The sequence below is a fragment of the Equus caballus genome, chromosome 15, assembly GCF_041296265.1.
Source record: "Equus caballus isolate H_3958 breed thoroughbred chromosome 15, TB-T2T, whole genome shotgun sequence".
NCBI classification, from domain to species: Eukaryota; Metazoa; Chordata; class Mammalia; order Perissodactyla; family Equidae; genus Equus; species Equus caballus.
Genome location: NC_091698.1, coordinates 105,144,521 through 105,163,506, shown reverse-complemented (window position 1 = coordinate 105,163,506; position 18,986 = coordinate 105,144,521). Strand labels below are relative to the sequence as shown.

Sequence of the window (18,986 nt, the reverse complement as noted above, 5' to 3'; positions counted from 1 at the left end):
TATGGACACCCATCATGTGGGCACCTGTCATGTGGGCACCTGTGATGTAGGCACCCGTGATGTGAGGACCCATGATGTGAGCACCCCTTGTGGTTCCCGTGCCAGAGTCAGCTCCTTTAGGAAAGACAGGTGGTCGCATCATGACTTTTAAAGGAAAATTTTCAAATGCTTACACCAAGTCAGAAAAAACATGGTCTCACGAAAATAAGGTGATAAATTTGTCTCATTTTTTTAACCTGAGGATATTTTTTGTTCAATTAACTGTAAATTTTGACGTCATTATTGAACAATAAGGTCATTTTTCCGTCGCGTTCCTTGAGACCCCTGCTTCCACAGCAGAGCTCCCTGGGGCGGCGGGTGGGCTGTTTTGCTGATGTGCAGATGTAGGTTGGATCTGTGCATGCGGCACGGCTTTCCGCCAATTTGCAGCTTATAAATAAATGAGCCTGATTCTTCTTTGTACGAGGCTAAGGATTTGCCATTCACCATCCTCTGTAATCAATTCACGGCATGTGGGGCGTGATGGCTGTGGGGACTAGCACTGGGGTGGCACAGAGGGAGTGCGAGGCCAAGAGCCAGGGGACTGCAGAGCCCTTCACCCTGAGTCCCTCCACGGTGAGCCTGGGTTCTGGGCTGTAGAGTGGGGAGGGGTCTAGCTTCCGGTACACCTGGAAGCCTGGGGAGTTTGCAGGAAACTCAGTCCCCTGCAGACCTGCAAGATCAGAGCAGGGTCCCTCCAGGGCTGTCAAGTGACGGTGGGGCGGCAGGGCTGAGCGATGTCCAATGTTCACCGACACGCGGTAAACAGACAGGCAGAGGCCGGTTCCTTCAACAGATGCAGGTTATTGCCACATGCACTTGGCGCTACTCTGTCCAAACACAGCATTAAAACATCCTTAATGAACTGGCTTTGCCAGGCCTCGAAGTCATCATCGTGGGAGTGAGTTGGACTGTTCAGGCCGGTATTCTCAGGTGAGCTTCTGGAGAAGTAGGCTGCATGTCCACCCAACCTGCCACCCACCCGCTTGGAGACCACAGGCAATGGACCTGGGCCCCCGGGGCCTTGGCCTCCTAGGTTGTAACTGGGACCTGACCTGAAAGCTCGTGAAGACCAGGTGGATACCACAGGCCCAGGTTTCTGGGCCGATTCTGCAGGGACCTCAGACAGTTCCTTCTCATCACTTCTATGCAGCATGCGAAAATCTTTCATAGGTTACTTTTTGTTTCTTGACAAAAACATTACAGGAAAAATATCATCTGGTTGTTTGAGTTTTCCTATTGTTTTCCTATAAGATGTATTTTCTCTTATTCTTGTCAATCTAGTATGAAATATCAATGATTTAATAAATATTTGTGGAATAAATTTTTTCTTGCTACCACTCCTGTTGAAGCTTATTCCAAACGACCACCTTGCAGAATCAGCTAAGTGTTGCTTAGGTACAAGTCACCACGTTAACACAAGATGCTGCTCTGCACTGGGAACTTCTGATCCTCGACTCCGGGAAAGAAGATGGCCTGGCGCTTTTCGGTTGAACTCTGCGAATTCCCACCGTGTGCGGACGTCGTTTTGATTTTACCTGCTGCCCTAGGGCGCTGTCTTTGCCTCTGTCGTGCTGAACACCTCGGCGACAATAGAGCTGATGACCGGGTCTTATTCTCAAACAAATGAGCTGATGGTGGAGGAGGTGGGCCCAGGGTGAGGGGACCCCCAGGGTGAGGGGACCTAGTGCTGAATGAGGGACATCAGTGAGTCTGACAAGGAAAAGCAGGCCTGGGGGTTGGGACAGAGTGCTGACCCTTAAAGCGAGGTGGGCAGCGTGGTCTTCAGGAGAAGTAACAGGGGTCCGGATGGATGGACTCTGCCTTCCCAATAGAGAAGCACCAGACCCCTCGGCCCTCCCAGGTGCACAGCGATCCTGCACCCAGTCCTACCCTCCCTGCCTGGAGCTCTGCACCTTCATTTCTCGTTGCCTCTCTCTTTACCTGTTGTTTCGACCACGCCAGGTTGCTCTGTGGGACGGAGGTGTCTCCAGCAGCAGAGGAACATAAGGGCCCTCCAGCCTCCTCTGCTCTTCGACCTACAGATACCCTCCACGTGTCCACTCTGTGACCGGCAGCGTTCTAGACACCAGCAATTCAGTGAGCGAGATAAGATTCCATAAAGCTCACTTTCCAATAGGACTGTCAGATAGAAGAAGGGATAAAATACATTTAAAACATCACATCTACTTCTGATAAATGCTATGATGACAATAAAATGATTGACGTGAAGCAGGCGTTTGTTTAAACCAGAGGGCGTAGAAGTTACCTCTGAGGATATGGCCTCTGACTTGACACCAGCCTGCCTGGAGGGAGGAAATCTGGAGCAGGAGATACCTGGACAGAGGGACTGCTGGGCAAAGGTCTCATCTAGAAAGGAGCCCGGTCACTTCCACGCAGAGGCCCGTGTGGCTGGAGCTACATGGCAGGTGATACAATTGGGCATCCAGGAGAGTAATGGTGAAGCCACCGGGAGGGGCGGTGAGGAAGAGACTGGAGAGCCCAGGGGACTTGTTCAAGTGGATTATGATGTCCTTCTCCTTTCCCAGGTTCTCAGGGCCCCCCTGGGCTGGAACCAGGGCTTCTCTGGCCATCAGAGGAAAGTATCCACTTCTTAATGGCTGGCCCATCCTTGGGGAATTTGAAAGTTCAGGGGGACAGCAAGGTGGAGTCTGTACTGTACATAAGAAAGGGACATCTAGGACGAGTATTTCCGGCAGCTGTAGGCAATGATGGGGGAATCCAGGAGCATTTCCGGCTTGGGTCTCCACCTCCTGTCAGACTCACGTAGAGCCGGGCTGGCCTGTGGGGGGCAGCTCTTTGCTCACCAGGGCCTATCGTAAAGGTGAGCTTTGGGATATCAATTCTGTACCATCTCAGACTGTGCTGAGGGTGAAGACAGAGCCCTGGAGACGTGGGGAGATGCCACTTTGTTGATGTCACAACACAGATGGGAGGGGCTGGCTCACATGAGGAATCCTTGCTTTGGAAGCCCCCAGAGTGTGAGGGGAGCCCCAGGCAAGTCCCTCCCTGTGACAAGTGCCCTGAGGTAGGAGGGACTGAATCCAGAGGTTTCATGGCAGGCAGTGCAAGGCAGAACCAAGGCAGCACAGAGGCCTAACGGACTAAGAGGAAAACAGTCTGGGATTTGTGGGAACGTGATGGAACGCACAACTGCTCCCGGCTGTGGACGCAGCTGTTACAGCTCTCAGGTAAAGCCCCATCTTTGAATTTCGATGTCAAGCCAGTGTGCCTGCACACCAGTCCTCTCCCCGGATCCGGGCCTCATCCCTAGTCCCTCCCTGACTGCTGAGGAGGGCTGGTGGGTGGGGAGGGACACTGATGCAATCTGAGCTGGGAGGGCCAACAAGATTACCCAAGATCAGAGGGAAACCGTCACCTCCTGACCCTGTTACTGTGGCCCTCTGGGTCATTTCCTGGTCTGAGATGGAAAGTTTCAGCCAGAAAGTCAGAGTTCGTGGGAGCTTCCTAGAGCAAGCGTTTCAGAGGGCCCTCCAGGGAAGAGCAGGTTGAAGTTCACTCTGCACTCAGCTCGCACGCACACTCAGACACTGGCTGTTTTCCTGGGAGGAGAAAGGCCGTCTGTGGCTGGCAGGTGTGGGCTGGTGCAGAGCCATGTGGCCGTGATGATGGAGCCGAGGCCCCGCAGGCCGGGCGGCCGCTCTGGGCCGGCTCCCCCTCGAAGGCATGGCGGCAGCTGGTCCAGGCTCTGCACTCCAGACTGGCGACCAGTCAATAAGAGGACGTTGAGTTGTGGTTGTAACACTACCACCAAAATGTTCTAGGGACCAGTAGATGGAGAAGCGACGGCAATTAATAGGAATTTTACGGGAAATAGCATCAGGGATCAGATGTGGTCTCAAACCCCAAGTGCTATTGCGGCTGCGCTGGGAGGGTGAGTGGCTTCATGTGGGTTTCCGGTGGTGTGCACGGGCGCTGGGGTGTGTATGTCAAGGTTCTGACCACGCCCCGCCTGGGAGGAGGAGTTCCATAGCCGTGGTGAGAATGAGGAGCACTTGGCAGTGGGCCACAGACAGGGTCAGGTGCCCGGTGCAGAAAACCAGGCTCGGCCGCAGCAGGAAGCCCAGTACTACCCCGTGGACGAGGCCCTGCTGGACGGGCTTTAGAGAGAGAAGCACCCCCATGCCCAGCAAAATTCACGTTGGATTTGGAAGAAATGGAGGAAACCAGAAATGAACAGAAGGGTTGGGACAGACACAATGGGGCAGATGTGGGGACCTGGGGATGAGACAGGTACACCAGAGCCGTGAGACTGACGCACAGCAGGCAGGTTGCGGGGCGGGGGGGATGAGGGGGCAACGGGGCTGGCCAGACACTTTGGCTGCTCCGCACTCTGAGAGCCAAGGTGGGATGCCTCTGCCTGTGGACACTTTGCTCCCAGAAAAGACGGCTGTGGCTCCCTGGGCATCCCACAGCCACTCGCTCAGCAGTCCAGTGTCCAGTGTGCAAGGACAGGAGCAGGAGCAGGCTGACCACCACCAGGACTCCACGAGGAGGGAGCATGATGGGGGCTCCGTGCTGACAGTGGGCCCTTCCCCCGACGGGAGGAGATTCCTCCTCAGGCGGCTGGGGCTGGGAGGAGCCTTGCCCTCCCCTGCCACATCTGCAGATGGGGAACCGAGCTGTGGGGGGAGCCGATGTCTGGGCAGCTCCACGTAGAAAGGAGACCCCATGGGTGGTCTGGGGTGACCAGGACCATGGTGCCGTGCTGTAGGCTCCTTTCCAGAGCCCTCACGCTGTGCCTCTCATGCTCAGGGGAAGCAGCAGCGCAGACAAGGCCTTTGGCTCTTCTCCCTTCCTTTGCTTGCCCTCCTCTGCAGCACTTCCTCTTGGCTCCTCCCGGCCACCACCTTTCCCTGAGGCCACAGTTTCTGCAGCTGTGACCTCTGACTGCAGAGATGCCCTTTTCTCCGTCAAGGCTGCCTGCAGCTCTCCACAGGCACCGCACTTCCCCAGCTTTCTTCCTGGCACAGCCACTTGACCCTGTGTGGGTGGTGGGCATGGTCACTGTCAGGTGAGCAGTAGCAACAAGCCTCCTCCTCTGCCCCCGACTTACTCCCACGAATTGGACCTGGAGCCACAATTGGACACCTGTCCAGAAGTCCAGGGGCCCTGCAGCCTGACAGCGGCAGCTCTGGCCACCCGAGGTGCCTTCTGCTTCCCCACGGTCTCCGCACGCAGGACAGAGGGCAGGGAGCCCACAGGGGTGGAAGCAAAGTGGACGAACCCCATTCACTTCAGAGAGAGCCTGTGGCTCCCTCGCAGTGACAGAAAGGCTCAGCAATGGCTTCAGAGACCATGAAATGGGCATCTTTAGGAGAGACGGAGAGATCAAGGTCAATTCGGAAATGCCTCTGAGTGATCCGATTCCCAGACCTTTCCTATGAACGGAGAAAGGAAAACATGAACATACCAAACAGGCAGACACACGCCACACGCATGTGTACACCAGACACGCAGACACCACACACGTATATACACCAAACACGCAGACACACCATGCACACACACATATATACAACAAACACACACACATGAACCAAACACGCAGACACACACACGTATATACACCAAACATGAAAACATACCACAGACATGTGTATACACCAAACACAGACACACACACACATATATACACCAGACATGCCGACACCACACACATGTATACACCAAACACACAGACACACTATGTACACACACATGTATACACCAAACACGCAGACACACCATGCACACACACATATATACAACAAACACAGACACACACACACATATATACAACAGACACCACACACATGTATACACCAAACACACAGACACACCGTGCACTCACACATATATACACCAAACACGCAGACACACCATGCACACACACATATATACAACAAACACACACACATGAACCAAACACGCAGACACACACATGTATATACACCAAACATGAAAACATACCACAGACATGTGTACCAGACATGCACATATATGCACCAGACACACACACACACCAGACACACACACGTATACACCAAACAAGCTACACACACACATATACACCAAAGACATAGACACAGACCACACACACACCACACACACAAGTACATGCACCAAACACACAGACACACACCACACACATATATACACCAAACACACAGACACACCCCACACACACGTGTATACACCAAACATGCAGACACAAACCACACACACACATGTATGCACCAAAGACACAGACACACACCACACACACACATATACACCAAACACACAGACACACACCACACACACATCCCAAAGACACAGATATGTATACACACATCCCCCACTGTATAAACTCCTTTAAAAATATAGAGAGAGAAATTTTTTGCTAACATTTCTAAGATTGAACATTTCCTACCAAATCCTGGCACACGTTATTCTATACCAGGAAACCGTCCCTCTGTGTGTCACAGTGACAGGTAACATTACAATAACTAGACGGGGGAGGGTTCAGACACCCCTTTCTCCAGCCCATTGTGGGCTGTGTCTCTGTGAGTTCGGTGACCCCTGGGGAGCGGGTTCAATGGGAGGGCGAGGACTCCTGGGTTCTCGGCAGACACACCCTGACAGCTCGGAGCCAAGATGCCTGGTTTGAAGTTGGCTTTGAGACGGGACCTTGCATTGTCGTGGCCTAGGGTGTCCAGTCACCTGAGCAGGACGGCCCTTCCTCCTGCAGCAGGCGCTGCGACCGTCCAGGCATGGAGAGAAGCTGCTTGAGTCCTGACTCAGGACTGGGAGGTTTGGGGAGCCACCCAGGAGCAGCAGGTGAGCAATGGGGGAGAGCATCGGTGAGCAGAGCCCAAGCCCGGGGGTTTCAGAGCCCCTAGCTGGGAGCCGAGGCAGCAGCATGGGCCACTGGTCAGGACAAAGCTCAGGAAAGTCCGAGACCCTGCAAGGAGACTATCCAGTTTCTAAAGGGACCCAGGGGCGCAGAGTGCGTTACCACAGCAGAGAACAGGAGCCGACGGTGCCCTGGGTAGAGCTGGGCCCCAGACCCTCCCAGCTGGGGGAAGCTCTTCTGTCCGGCCCCGTCTAAGCTGGCTGCCACCTAAGTGACGTCAAAGTGTTTAGAGATAACGAAGGTCTTACCTGGGGGTCCCCGCTGTGCTCATCATTCCTTAGAGGCCCCTCCACCTACAGAACTCCGTCCAACTCACTCATCGGCACCTGCAGGCCTCTCAGCCCCAAGGCCTCAGGACACCACTCCTGACTCGAGGGCAGCTGGCAGCCACTGGCCCTGCCCTGGCCCTGGACTCACACATCCTCCTGCCTGCGCCTGGGCTGCCCCCCTCCCGGGGCGTGGTGTCCCTTAAGACCAGCTCAGACTCCACTCCCTGTCTGACCCTGGGCTCCTGCACGGTTCATTCACTAGCCATTGTTTGACGTGCACAGGGCTCCTGGAGGGTAGGTGTGCTGCGCTCATCTGGGCCTCTGGCCCCTGACCCCAACTGGCCTGGGTGGTATCTGTCCTCAGGAGACCTGTAGTTTTGAGAAAAGAATCTCTCAAAATCAGAAAACTCTTCCAGGGGCCAGCCCAGTGGTGCAGCAGTTAAGTGCGCACATTCCGCTTTGACAGCCCGGGGTTCGCCAGTTCGAATCCCAGGTGCGGATATGGCACCGCTCGTCACACCATGCTGTGGTAGGCATCCCACATATTAAAATAAGTAGAGGAAGATGGGCACGGATGTTAGCTCAGGGCCAGTCTTCCTCAGAAAAATGAGGAGGAATGGCAGCTGTTAGCTCAGGGCTAATCTTCCTCAAAAAAAAAAAAAACCTCTTCCAGAGCCAGTGAAGTAAGTCAGACCTATGCGCGGTTGCAGCGTCTGCGCCACGCGGTACAGAGAATTGGCACTGCGGGAATTCAAAGGGGACAGATCTGCGTCCTCCGCTGAAGGGGCTTTCAGAGTGTCCAGGAAGACTGCCCTTCGTGTGCGCTCGGCTGAGCCGTCTGGAAGGACCCTGCATTCGCTGTGTTTACAAGTCACCATCCTGGGGCACTGGACAACAGCAAACCGCCAGGGGTTTCCTGGAGCCGCTTGTTCATGGGAGAAACGAGTACATTTTCAGGGATTTTGTGAGCCGGTTGACGTCACTTTGGCAGCTTGAAATCACCCATGATAGGAATATTGACACCACAGAAACCGACAAATGCTGAAATCAGGGCTTTTTTGGGGTAGCCGGTTATCAGGCACTTACCAGCACATCACTTATTAGGCCCACCCATTAAGAGGACTATTGAGCAGTGATTCTTTTCTAACTGACAGTGATGTGCCGGGCACTGACCTAACACTGAGGATACACTTAAAATAAATAAGGATTAATTCCTTCTCCTGAGTAGGTCACTCTTAGCTTCAGAACCTCAAGAGCAGAGCACGTGCCTGGAAGTGAGCCCGGCACTGGGGTCTCTCTGGGTTCACAAAACACCACAGACTAGAGGGTTTATAAACAACAGACGTCCACACCTCAGTTCTGGAGGCCGGACGCCCAGAATCGGTGCCAGCGTGGTGGAGAGAGCATGCTCTTCCGGACTATGGACTTCTCGCTGTGTCCTCACACGACGGGAGAGTCAGGGAGCTCTCTGAGGTCTCTTACAAGAGCACTGATCGCATCGTGAGGGCTCCACTTCGTGACCTGAGCACCTCCCCAAAAGCCCTGCCTCCTAATACCCTCACCCTTGGGGTTAGCTTTCCATCACATGAATTTACTGGGCACAGACATTCAGACCTCAGTGCTGGGCATATGGAGGTCCTCTAGACCACGAAGGACGGCAGACATCTTCCCTCCTAGGAAGCCTTCTCTGACCTCCACAACTGCCCTCATACACCCCATTCTAGAAGCTTCTCCTCCCCTAACACCTTGAGAATGCCTTGGTCAAGGGCCATGGTGTGTTATAACTGCTTATTTACTCCTGAGTGAAGAACCGTGATACACAGTTCTAATGGTGGACAGTGGGCGGTAGCAGTGACCTCCACGACGTAAGCATTGACGTACGATGACGTAAGCCTTCATCAGGGTGGTCACCCCTGCTCTGCTTGGTGCTTTTCCAGCTCTTCCAAACCTCCAGTCCCGGTCTGTGGGGAGCTCCTGGACAAGCGCAAACAGCACAGACGTGCTTAAAGCAGCGGCCTCCCCCGCAGGGTGGCTTGTTCGCCTCTCTGATTTCCTAACAGGCTGGTGAACTCCATAAGGGTTTCCCATGTGGTTTTCATTTTTGTCTCCCTGGCACCCAGGACAGCTGAGAACAATGTAGGACTAAATAATTTCTTGTTGAATAAATGAATGAATGAACTCAAGATCCAGAGGTGACGGATACAATGGACAGCTCTGTTTAAACGTCAGCGAGCCATCCCATAGAAGATACTCATCAGATACACTGTTCCACCTGAGCCTGAAGAATGAAAAGACAAGACAAGAAGGAAATAGAAGAGAAAATAGAAGAAATTGAGCTTTACTGCGACAAGAAAGATTTAGGGTGGGAGTTAAGAAGAACTTCTTTTCTCTTGTTTTTAAAGAAAATGATGAAAAACAAATTCTTAAATTTAAAAGAGTCATAAGTATATTTCAGAATCTTTTCTGAAAAATTTAGAGGTTTTTTTTTTTCCCCTGAGATCAAAGAGAGTGAAATATTGAACTTGGTATAGGAAAAAGAGATTCTCTCCCTGTCTCCCTCTGTCTCGCTTTCTCATGTGCGCTCATGCGCGCACGCACACACACACACATACAGGCCTGACTTCTTCCCCTCATTAATCCCCCAGTTAATGCAAATACTTATACCTAACAAATACACTCGGATCAGTTCCCAACAGGAGCAAAATAAAAGTTGATAAATCAGTGAAACTTCCTAAGATGGATGCCTCAGACATCTAGGAACGGTGTCCACAGTACCCCAACTCACAACAAACAAAAAGACAAAAATGGTGCGATTAGAACCGGACGTCTGATATCTTAGGCTGACCTGGGAGAAAGGGCATTCAGGAATTCGAGGGAGTATAGAGGCCTGTGCTGACTGACGTGCATTACAGCCCATTTGCCTTTTCCCATAAGATGGAAAAGAGAATGATAATATGAGAAAATACACACACGCTTGGGCTGAACAATCCAGAAAACTGCTTGAAGCATCTCTAGCCTAGAATCATCAATATCATGAACGTTAAGTGTAAGTTCAGAAGGTGAAAAACATGGAGATTTTTAAAATGTGCATTGCAGAAAGTATAGTACTGCTTTTAGCAAAAGTCACCGTCCATGCAGCGGGTTAAACTGCCTGGCTCGGGCGCTGCCTCGCACGCACAGAGCCCTGAAATATCACTGTTGTTTGCAGGAAGGCGGCCCAGCAGCACCGAGTCCACACGGGAGGCTGTTAAATCAATGTGGGCAAACAGCTACTCGACACACCGCGCCGGGGTTTGAACACCAGCAATTCATCGTTCAAAAGGTGCACGTTCCAGTCGGCTTTGAATCTTTTCTCCTGCCTTTATAGCTTTCATTTCCTCTTCCCTGCAACTCGCCGATCCATCGTGGGTTCTGGGGTGTTTCACTGAGATCACTTGAAAGCTGCTTCTGTTCTTCTCTAGCACAAGATTCAAAGCCTAATTTCTCAGATGGAAAGACACTCTTTTTTTTCTTTTAATGCCCAAGGCAAGAAGCCAGAAACCACTGCATACAATTAGTGTCGCATCCAATGTAGACCAGTCAAGACCAGGCATATACAACTTTTTCCTTTCATGAAATATCCTGATGGATAGCCTGATTTAACAGTAATTAGTAAATAACCGTACTTTAAACTATGAGTCCCTAAATTGTGGTGTGTACATGCATACACAGGGAGTCCTGGTAGCCTAGTGGTTAAGATTTGGTGCAGTGGCCCGGGTTTGTTTCCAGGTCAAGGAACCACCCCACCAGTCTGCTGGTTGTCACACTACAACAGCTGCACGTGGCTGTGATACTGAAAGCTATGCCACCGGTATTTCAAACCAGCAGGGTCACCCATGGTGGGCAGGTTTCAGCAAGACTTACAGACTAGGAAGAAGGACCTGGCCACCTATTTCCAGAAAAACTGGCCATGAAAGCACTATGAATAGTAGTGGAGCCTCGTCTGATAGATCGCCAGCAGGTGAGAGGATGGCGCAAAAGCCCAGGCAGTGTTCCGCTCTGCAGTCTACAGCATCTCCAAGTCATAACTGACACGACAGCATTAACAAAACAAAACATGCATGCGTACTAATAATTTGTATTAAAAAAAAAACTCGTATTTCAAGTTAAATTTTTCAAACACTAAAATATTTTCCTTAAAGGTTTAAGAAAGTCTCAGGAGATGGCGTGAAGGGGGTTTCTCCACATGACTATAAAGATGTGAACACAACACACACACACACACACATTCATATATGCATACGCATAGAAACACATGCATGTGTGCATACACACATGTGGACGTGCACATTTATGCATACACATTTATGTGCATATGTATACATGTGTGCATTCCCACATACATGCCATTTTGATCAGGGTCAACCCACTGTTGAGTGACCTGTGATTCCATGCTCCTCATCTTGGGTACCACAGCCCTCATCTCTGTCATGTGCATTTCTGGTTCCTCTACCTCCACACTCAGCCCCTTCTGATCCATCTTGTATGCCAGGGGGATCTCTCTGAAATCAAATTCTTCACACCCCTTACACAGAAGATAACCAAAAATATATAGAGATTTAAATGTAGAACATAAAACTTTTAGAGCACAGGAGACAATCTTTGTGGCCAAGGGTTAGCTTCTTGACGTGGTACCCAAAGCATGAGGCACAAAAGAAATTTAATTAAAATTTAAAATTAAAACTACTCAGTAGAGAAAAAGACCAGCTACAGACTTGAAATAAAATATTTGCAATTCACAAATCCAATAAAGGATTATTTCCAGAATACACAGAGATCTCTTGAAACTGAGCAGAAAGAGATAATCTAATTACAAAATGGGCAAAAGACAAGAATGGACACTTCGCAGAAGATGTACAGATGGCAGACAGGCACATGGAAAGACGGTCCACATCCTTGGTCATTAAGGAAATGCAAGCTAAAACCACAACAAGACATCCCCACACACCTATCAGAATGGCAAAAATTAAAAATACTGACAACAGCAAGTGTTGACAAGGATGTGGAGTGCTTTGATTTCCTGTCCATCAGTAGTGGGAATGCAGAATGGCACAGCCACAGTAGGAAACAGCTGGGCAGTTTCTTATATAATTAAATGTACCCTTACCATATAATCCAGCAACCTGGCTCCTGAGCATATAACCCAGAGAAAGAAAAACTTAATGTTAACACAAAAATCTGTAAATGAAAGTTTACGGTAGCTGTGATCATAATCATCAAAACCTGGGGGAAAAGAAAACAATTGTTCTTCAACAGGTGAATGGATAAACAAACTGGCACGTCCACTTGAAGGATGCCACTCTACAAAGAGAGGACGAAACTGTCGGTGCCAGGACAACTTGGGTGGGTCTTGAGGTCATTTTGCTGAGTGAAAAACCCAATCTCACATGGTCACGTCTGCATGATTCCATTTGTGAAGTGTCCTCAAAATGACAGAATCTCCCTGACTGAGGGAGGTCTGTGGTCCTCAGGGGTGGTGTTGTGGCGAGGCTGCAAGTATGCAGGGGCAGCCCCAGGGGCCCCAGCTGGTGGGGCATCTGTATGGCCATTACACATATGTATTCATGTGATAAAATGTCAGAGAACTCGGTGCTTCCCCTAGGGAAAAAAAGAGTGCATTAGAAGCTGGCAGAGTTCAAAGTATGGCATCAACGTCCACTTTCTTGTGGAAGGGACTAATATCCACAATATATAAAGAACTCACTCATAGAACTCACTAGCAAAAAACAATCCAATTAAAGGATTAAGGATCTGAACAGACATTTTTCCGAAGGAGACATACAGGCAGCCAACAGGTACATGAAAACATGTTCAACATTCCTAATCATCAGGGAAATGCAAATCAAAACCAGAATGAGATGTCCCCTCACACCTGTTAGAGTGGCTATCTTAAAAGACAAGTGGTAACAAACACTGGCAAGGATGTGGAGCAAAGGGAACTCTTGTGCACTGTTGGCAGGAATGCAAACTGGGGCAGCCACCATGGAAAACACTATGGAGTTTCCTCAAAAAATTAAAAATAGAACTACCATATGATCCAACAATTTCACTTCTGGGTATTTACCTGAAGGAAATGAAAAGGTTAACTCAAAAAGGTATCTGCACCCCAATGTTCATTGCAGCATTATTCACAAAGCCATGACACGAAAATAACCAAAATGTTCATCGACAGATGAATGGATAAAGAAAATGTGCTATATGTATACAATGGAATACACTTCAGCCATAAAAAAAGAAAGAAATCTTGCCTTTTGTGACTACTTGGATGAACTTTGAGGGCATTACACTAAGTAAAATAAGTCAGATAGAGAAAGAGAAAGACTGTATGATCTCTCTTGTATGTGGAATCTAAAAATAAATAAATAAACAAGCTCATAGATACAGAAAATGGATTGGTAGTTGCCAGAGGCTGGGGTTGAGGGGGTGGGAGAAATGAGTGAACTGTTTTTGTTTTCTTTTTTTAGTTTAAATAAATTGAATAGAATTTTTTTTTATTTTTTTGAGGAAGATTAGCCCTAACTACTGCCAATTCTCCTCTTTTTGCTGAGAAAGACTGGCCCTGAGCTGACATCCATACCCATCTTCCTCTACTATACGTGGGAAGTCTACCACAGCATGGCTTTTGCCAAGTGGTGCAATGTCCACAGCAGGAATCCGAACCAGCGAACCCTGCGCCACCAAGAAGCAGAACATGCAAACTTAACCGCTGCACCACCAGGCTGGCCCCTGAATAAAATTTTAATAAAATTTAGATTGAAAGAAAAAAAAACAAAAACCTGTGCCCTGAGTGGATTAGATGAAGAACTGTTTACCAAGATTTTTTTTAAATTTTTTAATTTAAAGATTGGCACCTGAGCTAACAACTGTTGCCAGTCTTCTTTTTTTTTTTTTTTCTGCTTTTTTCTCCCCAAATCCCCCAGGTACATAGTTGTATATTTTAGTCGTGGGTCCTTCTAGTTGTGGCATGTGGGATGCTGCCTCAACATGGCCTAGTGAGCAGTGCCATGTCCACTGCCAGGATCTGAACACTGGGCCGCCAAAGTGGAGCGCACACTTAACCACTTGGCCATGGGGCCCGCCCGTACCATGTTTTGAGAGCACTATTATTATTATCTAACTTTCTGCCTTATTTGTTTATAAATGAAAACTCTTGGAAACTTAGTTCCTCTACTGTCATAACTTTTTATATGTAATCCTTAAGGTAAAATGCAATCAATGGTAACCAAATATAAATAGAAAATAAAAATCACCACCATCCATATCATAGTGCAAGGTGTACAGGGATAAGAGCAATGCCAGGCCAAGAGGAAGACCCTCTGCTGCTTGAAAGAACAAAGAAGCCAGTTGTGCTTATCGCCATGTGCACTCAACTCCGTAGAAGAGTGCCTATTTTGGCATGACGTGAGGGGTAGTGAGAAGCATTTCTGCCCTAAAATATAACCCTGCTAATGACCTACAGTAAGAAGTGGGAAAAAACAAGGGAAAGTGAACTAGTTTCACGCCGTCTGTGGGAGTCCCAGCTGTCTCAGGAATCTACAGGGACCGGGGACAAAGTCAGGGTGAGACAGGGGTTTCAAGGATAAGCAACATTTTGAAAATGGGGTTCCAAATTCCTGCCCTGTGTTTTTTTTTTTTTTGGCATCTACATGGAGGAGGTGAAGGTGTACAAGGGAAATCTACAAGAAGATAATAGATATCTAGAAACAAAGCAAAATGAATTAAAAAAAAAAAAAAAAAGAACAGCTGAAACCAGGGCTTCCATTGCTGCCACCCTGTCTCTTTCTTTGCAAGCCCACTTCCTTCCCTTTGCTGTAGAACAGACTCCTCCACGTGGCAGGAAGCACAGCCCAGTAAGTTTTCCACCATTTACCGCTGTACCAGATGCTGCTGCTGCCCTGGCCATGCTGCCTGACCCATCGTGAGGTCACCTGAGGCTGGGGAATTGCTCCCTTACCTGTCCCACGCTTCCTGCCTGAAGCACCTGCATCCTTCTGCCGGGGACAGCGCTGGGGGAGCGGGCTGGGGTGGCAGGTAGGGCGGAGTGAAAGTGCCAGGTGGTTAACATGCCCAGGAGCAACCTTCAGCCCAAGAGAGATGGGAATTGGTGCATATACCCCACTTTCCTCATTCTTCAGGGGGTAATTCTGGGTTTTGTTCTATGGACCTCTCAGAGGGCCCCCAGAAGGATGGTATTCCTTCCTTTCCCTGCCTCATGTCCACACTCTCTTGTCATGCTTCCTGGGGTCATCTCCCTAATAAACCACTTGTACCTCCCCCTGCAAAAAAGACTACTGCTGTGAAGCTGATGCACCAACAAGGGAGACCGACCCAGAAGGAAGGACTGCTTAGAGGAGCGGACAGACGTGGGCGGAGAGTCCTAACAATGACACAGGGGAGTCTGGGTCCGTCTACTTCCTTCCGTCTCTCTCTTCTTCCTTTAGCCTTTCCAAACACATGCTTTGAGTGTCTCCTCCCCGCCAAGCCCGCTCACAGCCCTGAAACACATCTGTGAACCGGACACGGACCCTCCTGAAGGATCAACAACCCAGGAAGAGGATATTAAGGAGATAATTGCCACATAGGATAGCAAATCTTATCTGCGACAGACCAACCTCAGCACAAGGTGCCAAGGGGAGATGAGGGGCGCCTGCTCACACTGGGTGGCACAGCACAGGCTGCCTGGAGCCACCAGCCAGGAGGAGAATTGGGGGACCCTGAAGCGGCACCTGCTGTTTAAATTAATGTGGCTGTGGAATAGCTTTTCATATCTGACAGAGCAGGTCCCACGTCCCTCTTATTTTTTCAAATTCTTAAAAAATATCCTCAGCTGTTTATTCGAGAATCACTAAAAGCATAAATATCTAGGACATTTATTAAAATTCCATTTTACTATGAAATTATTTATGAAAGACTAGTGTAATTACAACTAACTGAGACTGTGAGATATTTGGGGAACTTCTACCTTTCAAAGTTCATTATCAACTTAAATTTAAAAGAATGTAAAAGTGAGAAGGAATCGGTCACCAGTGGGAACCTTTTCAGGCTGGCAGGGCCCAGCCATAACAGGAACACCCAGGGATTCACAACATACCAGACACGGTGCATTCATGCACAGTGTGCACTGAGTCCTTCCAGCAGCCCTATGGTTCCCAAACTTTGCTGCACTGTGGACTCACCTGGGACCTTGAACAAAAGCTGATGGCTGGCCCCACATTGTCATAAGCCTGGAATAGGATGTGGCCTGGACTTGGGACTTTTCAAAGCTACCCAGCTGGTTCCAATGTGCAGAATGATGGAATCGTTGAATTAGGCATCGCTGGTTTTCCCATGCCCACGTCCTACGTGAGAAAACTGAAGGCCCCCTACAGATAGGGGAGTCCTCATCCCTAACACACAGTAAGTCAGAGATGAGAGTCAAACCAGGACGTCTGATTTCCAACACAGGCACCGAGCCAGGCTGCTCTGTTACTTCTCCCAAGGCAGAGGCCCCTGCTCTCGTCTCAGGTGGAGAACAGGATGGAGGAAGGGATTCAGACCCACTGTCCCAGCATTGGCAAACTGAGAGCAAATGCTGACGTGTTCGTACCATTAGCTTTGGCCGTGTTGACCAAAGCTCACCCAGTTTCCTGCTTGGAATAACTGATCCTTTGCCATGCAAGCCCTTGACTATTCAGTTTGATCCAACTCTGAGCATTTTGCCTTCACTTTTAATTTCTTTGTGAATGCTTTGGAATCCTTTCACCTAAGACCATTTTGCTAGAAAGAGGAAAAACAAGAAAGAAAGAGAAGTTACCAAAGTTGTAAAGAAATGTCGGGTTTGAGAAGCACCCCAGGCAGCTGCAGAAGTCAGTTCAAATTATGACACGGCAGCACGGGTCAGCGCCCAGCTGATACCAGCATCAGCCACTGGGGACTCTCGAAAGAGGCATGAACACAAGTTCTGCAGGAAGAAGAAAGCGCCGTCATTTGGATTCTGCACACGGGGATCCCTCCTCTGCGGAAAGGTGACGGAGGATGATTGGTGTGAAGGGACAAGATCACTGCTCTCTGGAGGAGGTGCTGAGTTCAGGGGGCCTGCACCTCATCCTTTATACACCCAGGGGCCGGCGCCCCTGTGACCCTCTCCCCTGCTCTCAGGACTGAAGGAAGAGGATGCCTTTAAAGAGAATGAGTTCCCAGAGCGGGACAGGGGACAAAAGAGTGGGAAGCACAATTAGAGGTGCTCAAAGTAGACCTGCCTACAGACGGGGTAGAGACATTTGCCTGCAATGATGGTGCCACTTATAGTTAGGGATGTAAAGCAAATGCGTTGATCGTCTTCTCTGTGCCGGAACTCAGCTGGCCCTGGGGGGATCAGACTGAATGCGATATTGTGCAAATCCTCTAGAAGCTATCATCCACTAGAGGACACGAGCTTAGAAAGACTCACAACGGAACCTGCATGCAATTGATACGTTCCCTGACTGGACTGATTAGCTGTTCCACCTGCCCTCTGCAGAACGACTTTTCTTAGCTACCAGGTGTCCTTATACTTTATGCTGTAGTTTCAGCTGAATAAAATCAGGTGCATTGGATTTGAAAATCAGGGAGTAAGTCAACGTCTGGTATTACTAAGTATATATGCGTGTGTATGCACACATATACTTGTGTGTTCACGCATGTGGCTACATCTGTATCTACATCTGGATGACCTTATTTCTAATTGGCATCTGCAACCAGCTGCCACTGGCATGCACTTTGGGCTTCGTGCGATTGGTATATGCCCAAGATTACTAAGTGTGCATAATAAGGAATGTGATCCGGCTTTCCCGTTTTTTTGTTAAGTATCAGTTGCAGTTTGTTTAATAACCATAAGATTAATAACCACAATCAACGCTTATCTTGCTCCAACCATTTAGACACTCATTCGTAAGCAATCTGCAACTCTCGGGCCTCGTGGTCTGGAGTTGTATGCTCACGTATAAAGATCTAGTTGCAAGACGATAATGGAAGCTCAGGAGATGGAGGTGTTCCTTGCTGGGAGAAGAAGAAACTTTAAACAGAGAGGGGTGCTTGCTCTGGGACTTCAGATCAGTTATTTCCATTTGCAGAGTTAAGGAAGAAGAGACAAGATACTACCCATCCCCTCCCTCACCCCTCCCCTTCCCTTCCTTTCCCCTCTCCTCTCTCTTTCTGTCTTTCTCCCCACCCTCCCTCAGCTCCGTCTCCCACTCCCTCCCTCACACTGCGAAGCTGATACAGACTTGTAACCAGAGTTGCCCACAAAGCAAACCTATTCGATTTCTTTCTTGTCTCCTCATCTTCCATTTGATTCTTCTGTGTGGAAGACCCAGAAAAGATCAGTACGCAGGGCTTAAGCATTTCGACTTACGCTGTACTCTTTTCTCCCTCTATCTCCTAATATTTTGCAATATTGGCCATTGATGCTGAAATCTGAATAGTCTTCATCTGAACATCTGTTGGTCTGCACAGCTAAATCCATCAACACACTTGGTTACCCCTAAACAAATAAAACACAAACCTTACATTGCCGTGGTCCTTTGTAGTTTTCAGACTACTTTCACTCACATGACCTCATTCTGTTTCGATTCAGACAACAGTTTTGAGGGCAGCTGCAAGGGATTAGGTGCCATCCCTCCCATTTTACAGAAGGGAACAACGCGGCTGGTTGTGACATAGCCAGTAAGGGAGGGAGGGTGTGAGGCACGCCTCCCACAGCT

The 18,986-nt window shown here is 49.2% G+C and overlaps 2 long non-coding RNA genes across 2 annotated transcripts; one reads left to right on the top strand and one right to left on the bottom strand.

Moving 5' to 3' along the window:
• Positions 1-205: 205 nt before the first annotated feature.
• On the bottom strand, positions 206-2,946 carry LOC111768172 (uncharacterized). The gene is made up of 2 exons (XR_002800356.2): positions 2,309-2,946; positions 206-2,181 (listed from the first exon to the last, which is right to left on the bottom strand). It is a non-coding gene; the product is annotated as an uncharacterized lncRNA (long non-coding RNA).
• A 62-nt stretch (positions 2,947-3,008) lies between these two features.
• On the top strand, positions 3,009-10,898 carry LOC138917942 (uncharacterized). The gene is made up of 2 exons (XR_011426635.1): positions 3,009-3,251; positions 10,436-10,898. It is a non-coding gene; the product is annotated as an uncharacterized lncRNA (long non-coding RNA).
• The last annotated feature ends 8,088 nt before the right edge of the window (positions 10,899-18,986 follow it).